Here is a 19,517-nt window from a genome sequence, read left to right as displayed (position 1 = left end):
GGGCAACTCAAGCCCCACAACAATCGGGGTTGCAATTAAAGAATGCGTAGCCCCGGAGCCAAATAAGACATCAAAAAATGATCCACCAATGGTAACAGTACCTCTGACCAGGTTCGGAGCTCGGTCCGACTGCTGACGATCCAGGGTGTAAACTCTCCCAGTAGCAGGTGGCACTGCAGGTGCCGCCGGTGGTGGAAGGGAAACCATCTGCAATGGAGCTGCCTGAACTGCTGCAGCTCTTGCCGTCGATGACAGACAATCTCTAGAATAGTGGCCCTCCTTGCCACACTGGAAACATATCAACTGGCCTGAAGAACACGGCCCAAAATGAGTCTTCCTGCATCCCGAACACCTGGGAGCAGGAGGTTTCGTTGTACTCCCCTGAGCAGAAGTCCTCTTAAACTGATTTGGCGCTTGCCGAGCCGCCATCTGCTTTCCTTTACCCTTGTTCCCAAACTTCCTGTCTCTCTAAGAAGTGGAACTACCAGCTACCTTCGTCGTTTCAGCAACCTTGGCCCTATTGGCCTTACTCGAGTTGTAGAAGTCCTCGATATCCCGTCACTGCTGCACCAGTGTCCCGAAGTCTTTAGAAGCAGACCCCGCAAGGTAACCAGCAATATCCTTACTAAGCCCCCTGCGGGACTTATCAGCCAAGAAAACAGGAGTAGGTCTCTCCATCCTGAAGTGCGCAAACTTCACCAGCTCATTAAACTTGGCCAGGTACTCGTCAACAGACAACGAGCCCTGCACCAACCTATCGAACTGCCCCTGCTTCATCTCATGTGCATCATAGGGAAAGTACCGACCCAGAAAGCAATCCTCAAAGAATGGCCATGTCATAACATGACCTTGCATCTCAAAAGCGTGAGAGGTGTTCGTCCACCACTCATGGGCATCGCCCTCCAGCATATAGGTAGCGAACATCAGCTTCTGCGGATCTGAACACTGCATGACCCAGAAGATCTTCTCCAAAGCCTGAAGCCATCTTGCCGCAACAATGGGATCATAAGACCCATCAAAATAAGGTGGCTTATGCTTGCGAAAAGCATTAAGCCGGCGATCAATCACATCACGATCTTCTGCAGGCTCGACAAAGGGTTCCATCATCCCAATAAAGTGACCAGTGCCCTCAGCATGGCTCTGGCTCTCATCCTGCAGACTAGGTGGTGGTGGAGGCGGTGGTGGCGGTGGAGGTGGTGGCGGTGGGAACTGGAAACATATCAACTGGCCTGAAGAACACGGCCCAAAATGAGTCTTCCCGCATCCCGAACACCTGGGAGCAGGAGGTTTCGTTGTACTCCCCAGAGCAGAAGTCCTCTTAAACTGATTTGGCGCTTGCCGAGCCGCCATCTGCTTTCCTTTACCCTTGTTCCCAAACTTCCTGTCTCTCTAAGAAGTGGAACTACCAGCTACCTTCGTCGTTTCAGCAACCTTGGCCCTATTGGCCTTACTCGAGTTGTAGAAGTCCTCGATATCCCGACACTGCTGCACCAGTGTCCCGAAGTCTTTAGAAGCAGACCCCGCAAGGTAACCAGCAATATCCTTACTAAGCCCCCTCCGAGACTTATCAGCCAAGAAAACAGGAGTAGGTCTCTCCATTCTGAAGTGCGCAAACTTCACCAGCTCATTAAACTTGGCCAGGTACTCGTCAACAGACAACGAGCCCTGCACCAACCTATCGAACTGCCCCTGCTTCATCTCATGTGCATCATAGGGAAAGTACCGACCCAGAAAGCAATCCTCAAAGAATGGCCATGTCATAACATGACCCTGCATCTCAAAAGCGTGAGAGGTGTTCGTCCACCACTCATGGGCATCGCCCTCCAGCATATAGGTAGCGAACATCAGCTTCTGCGGATCTGAACACTGCATGACCCAGAAGATCTTCTCCAAAGCCTGAAGCCATCTTGCCGCAACAATGGGATCATAAGACCCATCAAAATAAGGTGGCTTATGCTTGCGAAAAGCATTAAGCCGGCGACCAATCACATCACGATCTTCTGCAGGCTCGACAAAGGGTTCCATCATCCCAATAAAGTGACCAGTGCCCTCAGCATGGCTCTGGCTCTCATCCTGCAGACTAGGTGGTGGTGGAGGCGGTGGTGGCGGTGGGAACTGACCCTTATTGTGGCCAGCCCGCAACTCCTCCAACATAACCCTCATCATGGTCATGTTCACCAATCTGTTTGCCTCAAGGACATCTTCTGTGGCCTTCCGGTTCGCCTCTCGAACGGCGTCCATCATAGCCTGGTTGGCCAACCTAGTGGCCTCCTGATCGGCTAACCTAGCCGCCTGCATCTCAGCCAATGCAGTCAGGACAGGATCCGGCTGATCCTCGGTAGTGCCTCGGCTCCTCCGAGGTAGTACCATGACTCTGCACCAGTTACACAAAGAATGAGTTGATCAGGCCCACGCAATGTGGTCACACATGCACTATCATAGTAGAACCCAATAGAGAGAACACATAGACACGACTTGCAACAAACAACCTAAGTCATTGCAATATATACAGGTTTTTCCCAAGAAAGTGCTCTGATACCATAAAATGTAACGCCTCGTGTATACCCAGTTTGTTAACATGTCATCGTATTGGGTTTGCCGAAATGGAAATGGGAGAGCATTTCCATGGACTTCGTGGTGAGTTTGCCGAAGACTCAGGTTGGCTACGACTCTATCTGGGTCATTGTGGACAAACTGACGAAGTCTGCCCATTTTCTTCCAGTGAAGGTGAGCTTCACTACAGAGCAGTTGACCAAGCTTTACGTTCGCGAGATTGTGAGACTTCACGGGGTTCCCGAGAGTATCATTAGTGATAGGGACCCGAAGTTCACATCTCGGTTCTGGGAGGCGCTGCATAAGGCTTTCAGAACGCAGTTGAGATTGAGTACCGCCTACTGTAACGTCCCGTGTATAACCAGTTTGTTAACATGTCATCGTATTAAGCCACACTTGATTAAAAATTGCGGAATATCTTTTTCTTTTCAATTATGACGTGATTATACTTAGCCAAGTTGATTACTAATCATTTTCATAAAATATCGCCTGTATGTAAATTGAAAATAAACATCTAACTGAAATACCTAATAATATAGATAAAGTGAGTATCTAAAATCACGGATCTACAACACGTAGTCCGGAAAATATCCTGATACATTATTACAACTCCAAAAGATACAAGACATAATCAAGTCTATGTGGCATGGACAATCCCCATGCTCACCAAATCAACATCATAACAACAGCGTCTCAACAAGACAATTCATAACCATAAATGAAGCTAAAATCATAAGACAGTAAATAGGATCCAACATCTAATCACAACAGCATATCAGCATAAGCAGCATAAACATGTAACATCTATCAGCTAAGCTCTGGCCTCTTGCCACTAGGGGTGTGCAAAAAAACTGGTTCACTTGCCTTGCCCTTGATCCGACCTTGACTCGACCCATAAATACCCATATTTTTTGAACTGGTTTAAATACTGACCCACTTTTATTTGGGTCAGTTTTAGACTTGACTCGTTTTAATATTGACTCACTGACCCAAAACTTGACCCATACCCATTACGTGAAAAAAAAATCACAATTAAATTAAAAGAAAAGTTTTAACGTAAAACAATTACGTTAAAATTTTTTATGGAAAATATTTTCATAAAAATTTTCGCAAACATTTTTGACGAAAAATATTTTCATCAAATTTTTTACTAAAAACATATCGGTAAAAAAATTTGACGAAATATTTTTTTTGTCAAATTTTTTTACGGAATCTAAATTTCGTCAAAATATTTCACAAAACAATATTCATAAAAACTTTCGACGAAACACATTTTCATCGAAATTCTTCGATGAAAAAAAATTTCATCAAAATTCTTTACAGATTTCAAATTTCAGCGAAAGTTTTCGACGGAAACATTTTCGTTAAATTTTTTGACAAAAAAAAATTTCGTCGAAATTTTTAGCGAAACACATTTCTATCAAAAATTTTAGACTAAATATTTTCATCAAGTTTTTTGATAAAGAATGTATCCATCAAAATTTTCAAAGGAACACATTTCTGTTAAAAAAATTCGTAAAATTTTTTGACAAAAATATTTCGATAAGAAATTTTGACAGAAAAAATATTTTGTCTAAATTCTTTAGAGAATTTAAATTTCGTCGAAAGTTTCAAATGAAACAATTTCCATTGAAAATTTTGACGAAACACATTTCCATCAAAAAATTTCGACGGCAAAAAATTTCATTAAAATTCTTTACAGTTTTTAAATTTCGGCGAAAGTTTTCGACGAAAATATTTTCGTCATCAAAAAATTTTGACGGCAAAATTCATCAAAATTCTTTACAGATTTCAAATTTTGGCGAAAGTTTTCGATGGAAACATTTTCGTCATCAAAAAATTTTGACGGCAAAAAATGTCGACGGCAAAAAATTTCATTAAAATTCTTTACAGATTTCAAATTTCGGCGAAAGTTTTCGACGGAAATTTTTTAATCATCAAAAAATTTTGACGGCAAAAAATTTCATCAAAATTCTTTACAGATTTCAAATTTTGGCGAAAGTTTTCGACGTAAACATTTTCGTCATCAAAAAATTTTGACGGCAAAAAATTTCAAGAAATTTTGTTTAAGATTTCAAATTTCGGCGAAAGTTTTCGACGAAATTATTTTCGTCATTAAAAAATTTTGACGGCAAAAAAACTCATCAAAATTCTTTACAGATTTCAAATTTCGGTGAAAGTTTTCGACGAAAAAATTTTCGTTAAAGTTTTTGACAAAAAAAAATTTCGTTGAAATTTTTAGCGAAACACATTTCAATCGAAAATTTTCAACTAAATATTTTCGTCAAGTTTTTTGATAAAAAATTTCCATCAAAATTTTCAACGAAAAACATTTCTATATAAAAATTCCGTAAATTTTTTCACAAAAAAAACATTTTGACACAAAAAATATTCTGTCAAAATTCTTTATAGAATCTAGATTTCGTCGAAAGTTTCAAATGAAACATTTCCCTCGAAATAATTTCCGTCAAAATTTTCGTCAGAACATATTCCCATCGAAATTTTGAACGAAAAACATTCCGTCAAAATTCTTTTTTCGTTTAAAACATTTGATGGAAGAAATCATTTTCGTCAAAACTCTTGACGGAAACTAAATTTCAGTAGAAAATTTTTTTTTGTAAAAATTTTGACGAAAAAATTATTTTGTGACGAAATTTTCGTCTTTTGCAACGTAAAAATTTCGACAAAATTTTGTGAGAAAACCAAGTCAAAAACGGGTCAGGTCAGATTTGACCTAGTTCAAAAACCAAGTCAGACCCACTTCAGAAACCAAGTCAGGGCAGATCCAAACTGGTTCTGAACTAGTTCAATAAAATCCAATCCAAGTCAGACCTGACTTGGATCAAATTAAAGCGGGTTGGGTCAAAATACCTGACCTATAAAAACCAAGTTGGATCGAGTCGGACAAAAACCTGACCCGACCCGACCCATGCACAGCCCTACTTGCCACTAGAGGTCTCAACCCCCGCATTACCTGAACCTGAAATAAGCATTCCCCAAACGTGGGATGAGATCTCTAAACCAGAAATCTCAGTAAGACAAGGGGTCCTCAAGGATCTTCCACCCCAAGCTCACTTACATGTGCAATATAAGTTCTAAAAGCATTTATATCAATATAAGTTCCAAAACTATGCGGTGCAACAGATATTCATGCCATATGTGTTTAAACTATTCTACTGGCCAGAGAAATGCAAGAATACGTCTATACCTACATGTAGTAGAAGGAACACCGCTTGCACCTCACCCACAGCCTCACCATATTGTATGTACCACATACTCAGGCTTACCGTATAGGAGGAACACCACATGCATATCATAAAGGCATTAGCATATAACAGGTCAATAGCATTTCCAAAACATCAAAAGCATGTAACACAACATGCATATAACCATATCCCCATGGGACATGGTGGAACCACAACATGGCTAAACCGAGGACACGAAAGCTTACCTTGCAAGCTAGCTATCCAAGCCAAGAGTCCACAAGCTCAAGTCTAAACACAGCAGAATCACAATCTGATATGGACCAATAATAAATCAATAAACATGAAACACAAGCATATAATATTAAGACCACGCCTTCTCATTATGTTTTACGTCTTAAGGCTTCACGCAAAGCCATAAGCCCTTAATCACTTGATTTTGACTTAGTTAAGTTATTACAGAAGTACCACTTCATCAATCCAGGGTCCACAAACCCATACAAGACCTCTGTATGAACAGTACTTTACTGTTCATCGAAAACTCAGAATATCCGGATATTCCTCGGGGGCATATTTAACAGTACCCAGGATATGGATATCCGGATATTGATATCCGGATATTTATCTACCAAATATCCGGATCTTTCGCGACAAAATGCAGTTTCTGCATTTCGCGAAGATATCCACCAAAGGTCCAACTTTTACCAATTAAATGCGTTCAAGACTCCATTTTTAGGTCTATACAGGTTCATACACATGTTAGTTACTTGTTTAACCCATTTACATGCAAAGGCACCACCTTTAAACCCTTTAAACTCATGATCAAGGTTAGACAACTCACCAAAGCTTCAAACTCAGAAATGGAAGGCTCTTGGAGCTCACCAAACAGCTCCAAATATACTGACTTGCAAGGAGCACGAAAATGCCACACCAAAGGTTGGTTCTTGCACCAAAAGATGACTCTCTTGGCACCACAAATGCTAAGCCAAAGGACCACACCCTCTCTAAACTCAAAGTCAGCACCTATCCTGACCAAGGCAGTAGCAAGAACTCAGAAAAACAACCCCATTTTTACTTCCCAAGGCTAGAATGCACTTACCCATAGAGTTTTCATGAAGAACCCAAAAGGAAATGAGGTCTTTTGGTGTCTCAAATGGAAGGAGAAGGAGGTGGTAAGGTGGCTGGTGTTCATACCTTCAGCAAACTCACGTAGGAGAAATGTATGGCCTAGGGTTTTGGGCCATACTTTAGTATATATAGTCACTTAAACCATAAATGCACAGTATTATCGTTAATTGCTATGCTTAACATTTTAATCTCAAACTCAGGATTCTTAATCTACTCATTTTTCTAAGATTTATCATAATTTTATTTTATTTTTCGGAGCACCTTTCCGGTATGCGCTTTTCCATAGCCAGTATCAGTTCGGGCACCCAATTCTCATTATTTTGACTTGAAACTTATTTACAAGTCCTACATAATATTATAAGAATATTCATGCACTTATTTTAATTTTCCGGGATACTTTTTCGGTACGCATTTATACCGACTAGCAGAACCGATATCTGCACTTTTCTTCCGAAAAGTGACTTTCAGCATTAATAACCACTTACTATAATTATTTAAGCCTCTAGTTAATTATTAGGGTCAATTATGGAATTATTTCCTATTTTCACATAATTAATTAATTAACTTCCTTAATTAACGGTGCGGGTTCTTACACCTATCACCCTCAGACTGATGGACAGACTGAGAGGACCATCCAGACCTTGGAGGACATGTTGAGGGCTTGCACGTTGGAGCAGGGCTCAGCATGGGATAGGTAACTTCCGTTGGTTAAGTTTTCGTACAACGATAGCTTTCATGTTAGGCTGGGCATAACGCCCTACGAAGCGTTGTATGGTAGGAGGTGTCGAACTCCTACCTGCTGGTCTGAGGTTGGAGACAAGGAGCTTTTTGGATTGGACTTTGTCCAAGATACCACTCTACAGATTCAGATGATCAGAGAAAAGTTGAAGCAGGCACAGAATCGCCAGAAGAGTTACTATGATGTCAAGCATCGTCCACTGGAGTTCAGCGAGGGTGAGCACGTGTTTGTGAGACTTTCTCCTGTCACCGTTTTTGGTCGGGCACTCGAAGTGAGGAAGTTGAGCCCGCGGTTTATTGGGCCATACCAGATCCTTGGTAGAGTAGGACCCGTTGCCTACCGGCTTGCCTTGCCTTCGAACTTGGCCAACATCCACGACGTGTTTCACGTGTCTTAGCTTCGGAAGTACATAGCCGATCCTTCGCACGTGGTGCAACCTGATGATGTAGAAGTTCGGGAGAACTTAAAAACTCTCGGCAGACCACTCAAGATTCTCGATCGAGGCGAGAAGCAGCTGAGGAGCAAGATCATTCTGATGGTCAAAGTGCAGTGGACCGGAAGAAATCCTGAGGAGTGTACTTCGGAGCGAGAGGACGAGCTTCTCCGGCAGTACCCCGAGTTTTGAGACAGGTATGTTTTTGATTTTGAGGACAAAATCCTAAAAAGGTGCGGTGAAAGTAAGAACCCGCACCGTTAATTAAAGTAATTAATTAATTACATGTGAGAATTAGGAAATAATTCCATAATTGACCCTAATAATTATTATGAGGCTTTAATAATTGTAGTAAGTGAGTAATAATGTTGAAAGTCGTTTTTCGGATGAAAAGTGCAGATACCGGTTCTGCTAGTCGGTATAAATGCGTACCGATAAAGTATCTCAGAAAATTATAATAAGTGCATGAATATTACTAGAATAATATATAGGACTTGTAAAATGAATTTCAAGTTAAATAATGAAAACTTGTGCCAGAACTGATACTGGCTACGGAAAAGCGCGTACCAGAAAGGTACTCCGAAAAATATAATAAAAATATGATAATTCTTGTAAAATTGAGTAGGTTAAGAATCCTAAGTTTGGGATTGAAATGCTAACCGTAGCCATTAGTTCTAATACTGTGTGTTTAATTCATAAGTGGCTATATATAGGCTTGTTAGCACAAAACTCTAGGCCATAATTCTGATCCTACGTGAGTCTTGGGGCTGGTCAGCTGCTGGTTCACTGTTCCATTGGCCTTCTTCACCATTTTGAGACCAAGTTGTCACCTTTGCTTCATCTCTTCATCTCTAAACACCTTTGCCTTGTGTGGGTTGATCTTGTGGGGTTGTGAGGTTGTGAGTGACTTCCTTCCTGAGTTGTAGCCTTTATTTGAGTGTGTGGAGGTGCTGACTTCATATTGTGGGTGGTGGAAGCCATGGTGTTGACATTTTGAGCTTCGAAGTGTCACCTTTGTGAAGAAAGAGTCTTTCTTCTGGTGCATTTTCGTGGCCTTTGGTTACTGCACAGTGGAGTGGTGTAGGAAGCTCCATTTCCCTGCCATTTTCTGCTTTGAGAAGCTTGGTAAACATACTCAACCTTTGATCATGAGTTATTGTTAAAAATGGAACTTTGATGCGTGTAATGAGCTTAAGAGGATAACCTAACATTGGGCAATGCTTAACCCACTTAGAAATGCATGTTTAAGCCTCTGTAATCGGTAAAAGTTGGATCTTTGGTTTGGATTTTCGCGAAATGAAAAATCTGCATTCTGTCGCGAAATATCCGGATATGATATCTGGATATGGATGTCCGGATATGATATCCAGATTAGATGTCCGGATATGATATCCGGATATGGGGTTTTTGGATATCCGAATATGGATATCCGGATATAATATCTGGATATTGATATCTGGATATGTCCCCGACATATATCCGGATATTCTGAGTTTTCGAGGAACAGTAGCTTACTGTTCATACAGAATTGAGTAATGGGTTCGTGGACCCTATTTTGAGGAAGTTGAACGTCTGGGGTAAATTACCTAAGTCAGAACCTAAGTGTTTAAGGGCTTGTGGCTTGTGGGAAGCCTTAAGACGTAAAACAAAAGGAAAAAGGTAGTCTTTATGTTTATGCTTATGAGCTATGTTTATTAAAATGCTTGGTGGTCCTAAATCAGATTGTGATCTGCTGTGTTTGGACTGTGAGATTGTGTGGACTCTTGGCTTGGATAGCTAGCTTGCAAGGTAAGCTTTCGTGTCCTCGGTTTAGCCATGTTGTGGTTCCACCATGCCCCATGGGGGTATGGTTATATGCATGTTGTGTTACATGCTTTTGATGTGTTGGAAATACTATTGAGCTGTTATATGCCAGTGTCTTCTTGATATGCATGTGGTGTTCCACCTATACGGTAAGCCTGAGTATGTAGTACATACAATATGGTGAGGCTGTGGGTGAGGTGCAAGCGGTGTTCCTTGTACTAGTGTGGGTAATAGACGTATTCCTGCATTTCTCTGGCCAGTAGAATAGTTATAACACACATGGCATGAATATCTGTTGCACTGCATAGTTTTGGAACTTATACTGTTAAATGCTTTTGAACTTATATTGCACATGTAAGTGAGCTTGGGGTGGAAGATCCTTGAAAACCCCTTGTCTTACTGAGATTTTTGTCTGGTCTACGAGTTGTAGTGATGGGGTTGAGACCTCAGGCGGCAGGAGGCCGGAGTTGAGTTAGATATTGCTGATTATATGATGACATGTTGGGTGTTGGAAATGCCTGCTGCTTTTATGCTTTTAACTTCATTTATGATTACGTTGTTGCTGTTGAGACTTGTAGGCTTTGTTGCCTTATTTGTGTGAGCATGGGGTTTGTCCATGTCACTTGATGATTAGTACTTTAGTCTGAGTTGTATAACTGATAGTTTGTCTGGTCTACGAGTTGTAGTTCCGTGACTAGAGATATATTTATGTTGTTTTAATTAATGAGGTATTTCAGTTAGATGTTTATTTACAATTTACATACAGACCATGTTTTATTAATCGATTAATAAACAAGTTGGTAATGATTAATGACGTCATAATTGAAAAGAAAAAGATATTCCGCAATTTTAATTAAGCATAGCTTAATACGATGACATGTTAACAAACCGGGTATACATGAGGTGTTACATAATGGGTGGCCCTCCTTAACGCGGTTGTTGTATTCTAGTACGTGATCTCTCCGTCCTCTATCTTCGGACTACCTATTATTTGTTGGAAGTTCTTCTCTCTTAGAAACTGCAACCACCAAACTAAATTATCATTTTAACCGCTAAACATATTGTAAAATAAAATGAATATTTTTTGTATATATAACCTGGCGGGTGTCTTTGAGGAGAGAGGCACATTCTCGGACTCCAAAGATTTTCTAAAATTTTACTTAAGATATGATTTGAACCCTTGAGTTGCATATCAAATTATTAATACGTGTATGTAAATTTCTCAAAAATAATCAAATTGAGTTAAGCATGCAAAAAATAAAATTAAAATAAGAGAAAACGTTTTGTACTTTTTAAAGCACCTAAGTTATATCCCTTCACCCCTTTATTATTATGTATTCCAAGAAATGTATAATTATAATATTAAAGTTGTACTTTTTCCTATTTTTCACTTTCCATATCAGCGGAAAGTTTGTGAAGTGAAAAAAAATACTACTTTAATATTATAGGAGTACATAGTTAGAAAGGTATAAAATGATATAGCTTAGGTCAACAAATTATTTTCCCTTAAAATAAATATTTATTTTGATATTTTAAAAATATAAATATTACCGGTTTGAGCCTCTAATAATAAATGGAGAAATCAAATGACAAAAAATTTGTGTCCTACGTACCAATGTTATTAAAATCGGCCTAATCATTGATCCCGAGATACTAGGTCACTGGTTCAATTGGCTCAGTCACCAATTTTCATAAAAACTGATCGGGTCATATCGGGTCACACCGATTCTGATGCATGATCGATCCGTTACTTTAACCGGATCGATTATATGACCGATTTATGAATTCTCGGATCAACCCGACCGAGTCGATCACGTCAATCCAGTTTTATTAACACCGCTAGACACCATCAAAAGCAGTGTCAATCTTTTTCCTTTTCTTTTATGTATTTTACGTGGGACCATGTTTTTGTGTGTCAGTAGGACACAAATTTTTTCTCTTGCAACATTAATTATTGATTCTTCGAAAATGTCAATCTTTTATGTTTCTTTGTTAGTTAATTTTACTATTTTCAGGATATCAAATTGATTCTTCGAAAAGACGAATTCAATGTTAAAAATTAATTAAATGACCATTTAATGTATTATATTAGTTTTTATTCTTTTAAATGATATTAATTATATCATTTCAATCAAAATAATTATACTTTATAGTGAGAAAAATAGGAATTATAGTGCTAGAAAGTGAGAGGTTCTTTTTTTAAATTTAAATATTAAATAAATAATAATAAATTTAATTAAAATTACTATAATTTAAAAGGATATATGGGTCATTTCCACCGTCTCCTGTCTTCAACCTCCACATTTTCTTTTTGGTGTTTCTTTTAGCCAAAGATGATTCCCCTATATGTATGTATAGTTTAAATAAGCAGATAGATTTCAGTCCTTTTTCTTTTTTGGTAGATACGTGTGTAAGCACCCCGTTTTTAATGAGTCCACTATCGCTGCATGATTCTTACCCTGTCTCACGAAACACGACAACTCTTTCTTTGAAAATAAATTCAAAACAAAGAAACAGCTGCATACATTGATCAACTTTACCTGTATTAAAACATGGGGAGGGTTATATTTATAAATTTTTTGTTTATAAATTCTTACAAACTACACTATGTTCTTCCGGAAAAACACTAGGTTACACTATGTTCTCTTGGGAGAACACATTATAATTTGCAAAAATTTGTAAAAAAAATTTGTAAACGGATCATTCCCCGTTAAAACATATAAAACACAAATACAGAACATTTACTGATCAGTTTCTCTACTAATTTCCGGTATCCAATCCAAGAAGAAAGCACAACTCATGCGTGACTTTATATCTTTTTTAGAAATTTGTATATATACAATATATATAACCCCACATTTTTTATAACAACATCAAAACAAGTTTCATTGATAGTGTGCTAGCACAAGAAGGGTTTGTGGCGAGAGAAGAACTATTTTAAGGGTGTATTTAATTAAGATTTTAAAAAATTATTTTTGAATACAAAACGATTAATATTGAATTCGGGATTTTAAATAATTTAAAAAAGTCAAATATTAATATATTATTCATTTAAGACAACTATGATTTTAAATAAGAAATAATTTTTTTTTGGGTATTCCAAAACTTGCTAATTTTAATATACTTTTTTATTAATGTAAATATTTTTGTCACTTCTTAGTAATAAATATAAATGTTATATCCTGTTTACCAAAAAAAAAAAATTAAATATTATATCCTGTCTCTTAGTCTGATCAAACCCATAAGATTTCTCTAACAACATAGGGTGTGCCTTATATTGTTTTGAGTTCCAGTTTATGGAGTGATTTGTTACATTGAACCTGAAACAATATGAAAAGGAATTAGAATCTTATCAAGTTGTTGGTATTTTAATATCTTTTAGATTTATTAATTAATACTATATTATTGACAATCATATTAATCAAAATTTAAAGTAATTTTAATATTAAAAAATAGTGTCTTTGACACTTATCATTAGCTGATGTCAAAAGACCCAATTAGGTAGAATTCAGCTGCGGCTAAAATTGTATTATTTTTAAAAACTCAACCACTGCTAAGGTTGTACTATATTTTTTTAAAAAAATTGTACTATTTTTAAAATGTAGTCGGTGCCGAGCTATGTAGCACCGATACTGACACGTGACACGATACGACACGACACTTCGACACGTTAATTCTAAAAAATGTTAAATTTCGACACGTTAGGACACGTTTGATATTAAATAATATTTTTAACTTATGTAGTATATATTATATTTAAGATTCAATAATTTAACAAAAAAATGTATCTAAACTTATAATATTCATAAATTTTGCAAAGAAACATAAGATATCCCAAATATTTATATTAAACTCAATAAAATGATAATCGTAATCCAACGAATCTAATAGTTGGAACTAAAAACTCAACGTAACTTAACTTTTAAACCTTTTTTTGAATTTCTATAACGCGTGTTGGAGTGTCGGGGAGTGTCGGAGTGTCCGAGAGTGTCGGACACGACACGTCAGGATTTTTGAAGAGTGTCGGTGCTTCAAAGGTGCCGAGACACCAGTTCTATTTTTTTTTCTTCTCTTACATGTAGATCTCACCTATAATTTTGTTTTTACTATATGAGATAACTCTTTTCCTACAACATAAGAAAATCATTTTCCATAACTTATATTTCTAAATAATTTTCAGAGAAAATTTTATATATAAATTAGTCCAAACATGCGTGAATCAGTGGTTCTATATTGACATAGTGACAAAAAATTAATTAATCATTTTTCTATTTTGTTATTTTAATTTGTCCCTTTTTTAGGTTATCTTTCTTCTACCTTTTTTTGTTGTTAGAAATTTCTTCTGTTCTTTTAAATTTAATAGTTATTATCGAAGATCTAATCTTTATAAGAAGAAAAACAGAGAGATTTTTGCCTCCCATTATTTTCAATGTCCCGGTATCTGACCGATTGAACTGGAACAAGTAAAAAAAATCGGAACTTACGACTATTCTTTCCAAAAGATTTGTAGATGATTGGAATTCGCACTTAGTTTGTAGTTTGTAGCACCGAATATAATTAATCGAATATCTTCTATAACATATATTGCATGCATGCAATGTAGTTTTTTTGTTGATTATTTTTTTCTTGTTTGGTCACCAATATTTTATCTGTTAAATCTAAGGTTCCAAAGTTTCAATCAATAATGTCAGCATATCTAGCCATGGATATGGCTATTATTTTAAAAAAGTCCACGGGCTATGCTGCTATATGTATATAACCCACCTAAACCAATTATGAATATTTTATCTGTTAAAATAAAGGTTCCAAAGTTTCAATCAATAATGTCAGCATATCTAGCCACGGACATGGCTATTATTTTAAAAGGGAAAAATTATTCTCATGTTACATGAAATAAGTTTTTCCTCCTATACACCCTTCGATAACTATGCCACCTTTTATGTAATTAGCATTTTCAATTGAGATTACCAGGTCTTGTGATTTGAGATTAGAGAATTTCTGTCCTAATTGGTTTATCTGTTGAAGACTTGTGATTTTTGTGTATTTTCTGTATGCTTGGTAATTGTTAGAAAGGATTGGTTGATCTTAGTCTTTGCTTTTAATTTTAGTTTTTGCCCAAGAGTGCAAAAAGATAAGTGCGTGAGAATTTGATAACACATATTTTTTTACACTTATTTATTACTCTTGGTTAGTATTTGTAGGATTTATTTGAGTTAAATAAAGGTCTTTTGGGTCAAATTAGAATTCTAGATTTTAATTGGGTTTAATTGATTTTCGTCAGAATTTTTCAGATTTACACTACAGGCTATTATTTTAGCCATATCTCACTGTATAGATGTTCGATTGACTCCATTCTTATTGTGTTTTGCAGATAACAGAAAGGGCTACAATTGCTTTGTCAGCCACTGAAGCCCAATTTGGACGGAAAGATGATCGAAACATGAGCTCAAGATGGACGTGTTTTGTTGGAAATTTATTTAAAAGTGGACTTAAGTTGTAATTTTGAACCCAATGTACTTGAGGTTCAGAGCCGGTATTTCTGTTTTCTTTTCTTTTATTTTGGGTTGGATTTTTAGAGCCCGAATCCCAGCTTTATTTTGGAAAGATCATCTTTCGTTTGAATTTGAATTTTACAGTTTTGAATTAATATAATTTTCGTCTTTTTTCTCTTTTCTTTTCTTTAATCAACCCAAGGGTTGAGGATTCCATGGTTGAATCCTGAGGACCCGCGCCTCATTTTGAACCAAATCAGTTTGTCTTTTGAACTTGGCTTGACATCGCGCGATTGTGGGTGTTCAATATAAGATACGCGATTGCGTTCTTGGAAAAGAGATTAACCATTAGATTTAATGTTAGGTTGATTAACCCAATGAACTCAAGTCGAACAGGTTGATACTCCGCGATTGCATGAGTAGACGCGCCATATTCGACTAAACACTAGGCGATCGTCTAGAGAGGGGTTTCTAAGTGAATGCAGGGATACTAATTCGATTAGGGTCAACCGTGATTTGGTAATTATTTGTCCAATGATGGATATCCTTGGAATCCTAATTCTTGGGATGGTTGCTTTTAATTTGATTATTCTCTTTTTTATTTTTTATTTCCGTTTAAATTCATAATCATATTAAAAAAACCCCATTTTAGTTTCTATTTTTCTTCAGTTTTTCGTTTCTTCTTAGTTTCTCTTTTATTTAGTTCCCATTTTTATTTGGTTTCTGTAAGAACCTGCACTGTTAATTAAGGAAATTAAGTAATTAATAATGTTAAATTAGGAAATGATTGCATAATTGACCCTAATTATTATTAAGAGGCTTTAATAATTATGATAAGTGATTAAGAATGCTCAAAGTCACTTTTCGGAAGAAAAGTGCAGATACCGGTTTTGCTAGTCGGTATAAATGCGTACCGAAAAAGTATTCCAGAAAATTATTATAAGTGCATGATAATTCCTAGAATAATTTATTTGACTTGTAAAACGAGTTTCAAGTTAAAATAATGAGAACTGGTGCCAGAAACTGGTACTGGCTATGAAAAGCGCGTACCGGAAAGGTGCTCCAAAAAATATTATAAAAATATAATAATTCTTGTAAAATTGAGTAGGTTAAGAATCCTGAGTTTGGGATTAAAATGCTAAGTGTAGCAATTAAAGTTAATACTGTGTGTTAAATGCTTAAGTGGCCTATATATATACCCTCATTGCTGGCACACAACCCTAGAATCAGATTTTCCTACGTGAGTTTTTGTGGAGGCTGACCAGAATAGTGTCCCTTTGACTTTTTTCTCCATTTCTTGACCAAGTAATCACCTTTGATGCTTGTTCTTTCATCTAAACACTTGTGCATTGTGTGAGTGATCTTTGTCAGGGTGAGAGGTGGCCTTTTTCTGGTTGTGCAACTTCTGAGTTTTGAGTTTGGGGGCTGACCTTGTTGGTTTGAGTGTTGAGGGGCTTTGTTCTTTGCTTGTGAGGCTTCAAGGAGCAACCTTTGTTAAGAGAGAACCTTGGTGGTGTGTCATTTTCGTTTCTTGAAGAAGTCAGAACCTTGGAGTTGTCTTGTGAGCTCCAAGAGCACCTTTTGTTGGCTGGTTGAGCTTTGGGTGAGTAGCCTAACCTTTGATCATGAGTTTAATGGGTTAAAGTTGATGTCATGGCATGTTTAATAAGTTAAACAAGTTGGTAATCTGAGTATGAACCTATATGTGCCTAAAAACGCATGCTTTAACGTGTGTAAGTGTTAAAAATGGAGCCTTGAAAGGATATCTTCGCGAAATGCAGAAACTGCATTCTGTCGCGAAATATCCAGATATTTACCCGTGAAATATCCGGATATTGATATCCGGATATGGGGATCTGGATATCCGGATACGGATATCCAGATATTTCCAGAGAGATATCCGGATATTGCATATCCGGATATGTCCCCGAGGAATATCCGGATATTTTGGGATTTCAAAGAACAGTAGCTGCACTGTTCCTACAGTAGGCTATTGGGGTTTTGTGGACCCTAGAGTGATGAAGTTGAACTTCTGTTATAATTGAACTAAGTCAGAATCATGGGATTAAGGGCTTATGGCTTGGTGAGAAGCCTTAAGACGTAAAACGTAATGAAAAGGCGTTGCTTTTATGTTGTATACTTGTAGAGTGTGATTGTTGATGTATTGTTGGTCCATATCAGATTGTGATTCTGCTGTTTTTAGACTTTGAGCTGTGGACTCTTGGCTTTGGGTGTTAGCTTGCAAGGTAAGCTTTCATGTCCTCGTTTTAGCCATGTTGTGGTTCCACCATGTCCCATGAGGGTAAGGTTATATGCATGCTGTGTTACATGCTTTTGATGTTTTGGAAATGCTGTTGAGCTGTTTATGCTAGTGCCTTTATGATATGCATGTGGTGTTCCACCTATACGGTAAGCCTGAGTATGTGGTACATACAAGATGGTGAGGCTGTGGGTGAGGCGCAAGTGGTGTTCCTTGTACTACGTGTGGGTAATAGACGTATTCCTGCATTTCTCTGGCCAGTAGAATAGTGATAAACACACATGGCATGAATATTTGTTGCACTGCATAGTTTTGGAACTGATATTGATATTACTGCTTTTAGAACTTATATTGAACATGTAAGTGAGCTTGGGATGGAAGATCCTTGAGGACCCTTTATCTTACTGAGATTTCTGGTTTAGAGATCTCACCCCACGTTTGGGGAATGCTTATTTTAGGTTCAGGTAATGCATGGGTTGAGACCTCTAGTGGCAGGAGGTCAGAGCTTAGCTGATAGATGTTGCATGTTTATGCTGCTATGTTTGATGCTGGATCCTGATTACTGTCTTATGCTTTTAGCTTCAGTTTATGGATTATTATGTTGAGACTTGGTTGATTATGTCATTGATTTGGTGAGCATGGGGATTGTCCATGCCACATAGACTTGTTTATGTCTTGTTTTAGTTGGAGTTGTAATAATGTATCAGGATTATTGTCCGGACTACGGGTAGTAGATCCGTGACTTAGATACTCACATTTATATCTATATATGGAGGTATTTCAGTAAGATGTTTATTGCAATTTACATACAGGCGATATTTTATGAAATTGATTAAGTAATCAACTTGGCTAAGTATAATGACGTCATAATTGAAAAGAAAAAGATATTCCGCATTTTTAATTAAGCGCAGCTTAATATGATAGTATGGTAACATTACCGGGTATACACGGGGTGTTACAGTTTCCGTTTTCATTTGGTTTTCCATTTTATTTTTATTTTTATTTTTATTTCTATGCTATTAAGTTCCTTGCAAACTCCTTGAGAGATAACTCAGGTTGACACTTTGCTATAAAATTTCAATAAACCTGACTTACTTAATTTTCGCGTGTTCGACAACTCATGTCAAATTTGGCGCCGTTGCCGGGGAGTTTGCATCGTTCTCTATCGTTCTTTACCCTCTTCCTCCTTTTGTTTCAATTATGCAGAAAATTAATCATAAGGAGTGATGTGATAAGCAGAAAGAGAGGATGTTCACATGTGGATGGATATTGCCTTAAGCCTTTTTATGAGGGACCCCAGCGGCAGCCTGTGGAGGCACAAATCAAGCTCACTAATGCCACTTACCCTCCCTAAAGAGGATAAGGAGTCTTCTTTTCCTTTTTCTTTATTTCTTTTTTCTTTTTATTTTTAATTTCAACTTTAATTGTCAATAAGTGGATTTTTTTTTCTTTCTGATAATTATTGAGTTATACATGAAGTGAACCTAGAAATATTACTTTTTATAGATTATTCTGATCAGACTTAATTCTTGACTCTTGGATTATATGACTTGTTGATTGATTTTGTTATGCGGATTGCATAATTTGGTTGACCCTTGTGAGGTTTTTAGCCTGTATACATGGCATACATCTTCTGGCCATTCTTTATTTTTTGTGTGCTTCTGCTCTTGATCTTTGTTCTCTAGAACTTGATCCGGTTCTTTTTGAAACTACATTTTTCCCTTACATGCATGAGTATGATTGAGGCATTCATTTTATTTTTTTATCCACTTTAGCCAGATAGTTATCCCTTACATTTTTATCCCTTGGTGAGCCCATTTGAGCCTTTATATCCTTTCTTTCTTTAGCCACATTACAAGCCTAAGTGAAGAACCAAATAATTCCACACCCTGGAGATTTACTGAGC

The 19,517-nt window shown here is 37.1% G+C and overlaps 1 pseudogene; it reads right to left on the bottom strand.

Moving 5' to 3' along the window:
- The window catches only part of LOC133292788 (beta-amyrin synthase-like), a 31,183-nt pseudogene extending 20,288 nt beyond the window's left edge, over window positions 1-10,895 (bottom strand).
- Between the last annotated feature and the right edge of the window lie 8,622 nt (window positions 10,896-19,517).

Source organism: Gastrolobium bilobum, unplaced genomic scaffold, assembly GCF_033153095.1.
Source record: "Gastrolobium bilobum isolate Gb01-03AN ecotype WA unplaced genomic scaffold, APGP_CSIRO_Gbil_v1 utg4835, whole genome shotgun sequence".
Classification (NCBI taxonomy): domain Eukaryota; kingdom Viridiplantae; phylum Streptophyta; class Magnoliopsida; order Fabales; family Fabaceae; genus Gastrolobium; species Gastrolobium bilobum.
The sequence above is the reverse complement of the archived record's forward strand: the minus strand, read 5'-3'. Positions and strand labels throughout refer to the sequence as shown.